Source organism: Penaeus vannamei, chromosome 15 (assembly GCF_042767895.1).
Source record: "Penaeus vannamei isolate JL-2024 chromosome 15, ASM4276789v1, whole genome shotgun sequence".
NCBI lineage: Eukaryota > Metazoa > Arthropoda > Malacostraca > Decapoda > Penaeidae > Penaeus > Penaeus vannamei.
Window position 1 is genome coordinate 11,892,017 of NC_091563.1, and position 4,903 is coordinate 11,896,919.

Here is a 4,903-nt window from a genome sequence, read left to right on the forward strand (position 1 = left end):
CCTCCCTATCTCCCTCCCCTCCCTGTCTCCCTCCCCCTCCCAATCTCCCTTCCTTTCTCTCCCTTCCTCTCTCCCTCTCCCTCCTTATCTCCCTTCCCCTCTCCCTCCATCCCTACCCCTCTACCCTCCTCCCTCGCATCTTTCTCCCAGCACCTGTACCCCTTCACACCCCCCTCTCCCCCTCCCCCCGCCAAGAAACCCGAAAAAGGAAGTTCCTCCTCATCAGCTGTTCCTCCTTCCGCCATCAACGCAGAGAGTCCGTTTATGCGCGCGACGTCAGGAGAAAGCCTTTAGGGGGGGGCGGGGGGGGGGAAGGTTACCATGCGTCACTTAGGCTTCCGCGAACCGTCTAATTCGCACAGGAACCGCGCATATTTTTCCCCTCATTGGCGTCTAACTTTCCCCTCTTTTCCATGTTGATTCGGTGCACGATGGCGTTGGCGCGGCGGGTGGCGATCTGGCCTGGCTTGCTCCCCGCGATTCTGCTGGGAATGCGGCGCGAGTTTTGGTTGTTCTGTGGACTCGATTTTGATTTCGCGTTTATTATTATTATTATTATTATTATTATTATTATTATTATTATCATTATTATTATTATTATTATTATTATTATAATTATTATTATTATTATTATTATTGGTTGTTCTGTGGACTCGATTTTGGTTTCGCGTTTATTATTATTATTATTATTATTATTATTATTATCATTATTATTATTATTATTATTATTATTATCATTATTATTATTATTATTATTATTGGTTGTTCTGTGGACTCGATTTTGGTTTCGCGTTTATTATTATTATTATTATTATTATTATTATTATTATTATTATTATTATTATTATTATTATTATTATTATTATTATTATTATCATTATTATTATCATTATTATTACTAAGAATAGGAAGGAGTGAAATGCCTTCGCAGAAATAAAAATAATAAATAAATTCCAGCCCTATGAACCCGGGTTGCGAATTGGATAAATGATGAGTAGGCCTATGCAAATATCCCCTCAACCCCGTCTCTTCCTCAGCGAAAACAAAACAAAAAAAAAAGAAAAAGAAAAAACTATGACCAAGTGGGAAAATAAAAGTAAAAGAAACACATAAAAAACAATATTATAGTACTTTTAATAACAAAAACAAGAAGCAAAAAAAAGAGTTGAACCAAAAAGGAGCAAAAACACAAGCAACCCATTCCCTTCAAGCAGCAAGTTGATTTTGACATCGCAACTTGGGAAGCCAACTTTCGCATTATAATTCCCCCTGCCCCCCACTCCCCCCTCCCCCCCACTCCCTCCTCCCCCCACTCACCCCCCCTCCCCCCCACTCCCCCCTCCCCCCCACTCCCCCCACTCCCCCATCCACCCCTCCTACCCTCCCCCCCCCCCCCCCCTCCCCCCCACCCCCCACTCCCCCATCCACCCGGGAACCGCGGCGCCACGTGTCGAAAGCCATTCAGTCTTCTTCTGCGCCGCTTCAAAGGGACGCGCGACGGAGGCGAAGAAGAGACTGAACTCCGGCCGCGGTAACTTTTTGTCGGGAAACATTCGCCTCTCAAGAGCGAGCGCAACAAAGAGAGAAAAGATAATAATAAAATGGTAAGGGGAAGTTTTCTTCGGCTCTGATCAGTCCCAAAGAAAAGATTTGCAGCTGTTTCTGAGTCGATGGTGGAGGGGGGTGGGAGGGGAGGGGTCGCTTCTGGGGGCGCACACATGCATGCAAAAGGACACACACACACATACACACACACACACACACACACACACACACACACACACACACACACACACACACACACACACACACACACTCGCAGACACACATACAGACATACACACACACACACACACACACACACACACACACCCAAATACACACACACACCCAAATACACACACACACACACACACACACAAACACACACACACACACACGCAGACACACATACACGCATCCATACACACACACACACACACACACACACACACACAAATGCAAAAGCGCACATATAGACCAAGGGCAGAGACAGACATACTGACAGAGAGACACAGAGATAAGGAGGGAGAATATCATACAGGCAGACAGTCAGAAAGAGCAGGAGATAGCGAAAGACAGACAGAGAGAATCATACAAACAGGCAGACCGGCAGAGAGAGAAAGAGAGAGAGAGAATCATATAGACATATAAAGATAAAGACAGATATACAGACAGAGAGAAAGAATCATACAAACAAGCAGAACGGCAGAGGGAGACACAGACATCCAGAGAGAGAGAGAATCATACAGACACACAAAGACAAAACCAGACACACAGCCAGAGAGAAAGAACCATACAAACAGACAGACTCTAAAGACACAAACCAGAGAAGGGAAACCCGCGCCCAGGGAGTCCCCAGTCGATCTCCAAAACGACCTTCAGTAAACGAAGGATTTAATGGGCGTCGCGGCCCCTGGAAACGCCCATACCCTTATCATCTACCTACCTATCTATCTATCAGTCTCAGTCTCAGCCTCTGTCTCAATCTCAGTCTCACCCCCCCCCCCTCTCCGCTGGACCTATGGCCGACACGCCCCCTGAATCAGGATCCTCTCGTGCGATTGGGATCTCGTAGGAGCGAGGCAACGTCTCAGGAGGAGGTGGGTTCCAGGAGGTGCTGGAGGGAACAGCTGATGCGTCGCCTTGGGTATTGGTGGTATTACCTTTCCCAGTACTCTTTTCCCGTCTTTTTATTTCTTCTTTTACTACTTTTTATTACTCTTTTTTGTATTACTTTCTTCCCATTTTTCTTTTTTTCTTCCTTTTCTATTTCTTATTGTTACTCTTTTTTGTATTACTCTCTTCCCATTTTTGTTTTTATTTCTTCCTCGTCTATTTCTTATTGTTACTCTTTTTGTAATACTCTTCTCATTTTTTTCTATTATTTCTTCCTTTTTCTATTTCTTATTGTTACTTTTTTTGTATTACTCCTATCATTTGACCTTTTGCATTCCTCTTTATCTGTTTGCGTTACTCCCCTGTTTTTCGTTTTGCATCAATCCCTTTTCCTTTGTTGCATATTTATATTTTATTCTCCCATTCCTCCATTTCTTCCATTTTTACATCGTTCACTTTTTTATTCTTCTTCTACTCTATCATACTTGTCTTCGGGCCTCTCCCATTTCCTCATTCATTTCTCTATTTATCCTATCATATATTTTCTTCCAATCATTTTTTCTTCCAATCATTTTCTTTTCTTCCAATCAGTTTTCTTTCTTCCAATCAGTTTTCTTCTCTACCACTCATCATTCTTCTTTTCTACCAATCATTTTCTTTTCTTTCAATCATTTTCTTTTCTTTCAATTATTCTTCTTCCAATCTTTTTTTCTTCCAATAATTTTTCTTCCAATCATTACCCTTTCTTCCAATATCCATTCTTCTTTTCTACCAATCATTTTCTTTTCTTCCAATCATGATATTTTTTTCTTAGCTTCCATTCATTCTATTTTCTTCTAATCATCTTCATTCCTTCCAGCCATCTTCCAATCATTTTCTTTTCCAATATTTTTACTTTTCTACCAATCATTTTCTTCTTTTCTTCCAACCATTTTCCTTATTTTCTTCGAAACCATTTTCTTCTTTTTTCCAACCAATTTCCTTATTTTCTTCTCATCCTTTCCTTCTCCTCTTCTTCCCATCACTCCTCTTTCCTTCCCACCATTTCCTCCTTTTCTTCGTCACTCTCGCCTCTTCCTTCGTTAATTACTACCGTCATGAGTAACTTCAGAGTAATAATACCCTTGACTTTACGAATCATTAACCCGCCTGAAGTTAAGCGTGTAATAATCCCTTATTATTGTTTTTTTTCTTTTCTTCTCTCCTCTCCTCTCTTTTCTTCTCTCCTCTCCTCTCTTCTCTTTTCTCATCTCTCCTCTCCTCTAATCTCCTCGCCTCTCCTCTCTCCTCTCTCTATCCACACACACACTCACACACACACACACACACACACACTACACACACACACACACACACACACACACACACACACACACACACACACACACACACACACACGCACACACACACACACACACACACACACACACACACACACACACACACACACACACACACACACACACACACACACGCACACACACACACACACACACACACACACACACACACACACACACACACACACGCACACACACACACACACACACACACACACACACACACACACACACACACACACACACGCACACACACACACACACACACACACACGCACACACACACACACACACACACACACACACACACACACACACACACACGCACACACACACACACACACACTCAATGCCCTGAAGTGTGGCAGTGAAGCGCTAGTTCTGGGTGGTCTGCCGTTTATTTCTTAAATGTCTGATATGGGTAGATAGATGGGTAGACAGATAGACGGATAGATAGATGGATAGCAGGAGCAGTTGATAGTAGTAATGAGGATGAGAATGAGGATAAGGATAAGGATAAGGGTAAGGATAGATGGATGGATGGATGAATAGATGGATGGATGGATTTATGGATGGATGGACTGAGTGAGAGATAGGGATACATTGTTTGATAGATTGATAGATAGATTGATTGATATATAGATAGATAGTAATGATGATAACGGTATTGATAATCATGGTAATGATAATAAGCGTGGTGAGGATCAACATAAAAATAATACAGATAATATTGATAACAGCAGCAGCAGTAGATAGTAATGAGGCTGAGAATGAGGATAAAGATAAGGATAAGGATAAGGATGAGAAGGAGAAGGAGAAGGATAAAGATGATAATAACAATAATAACAACAACGTTACTAATGATAACCACAGAAATAACGATAACAACGAAATCAAGAAAAACG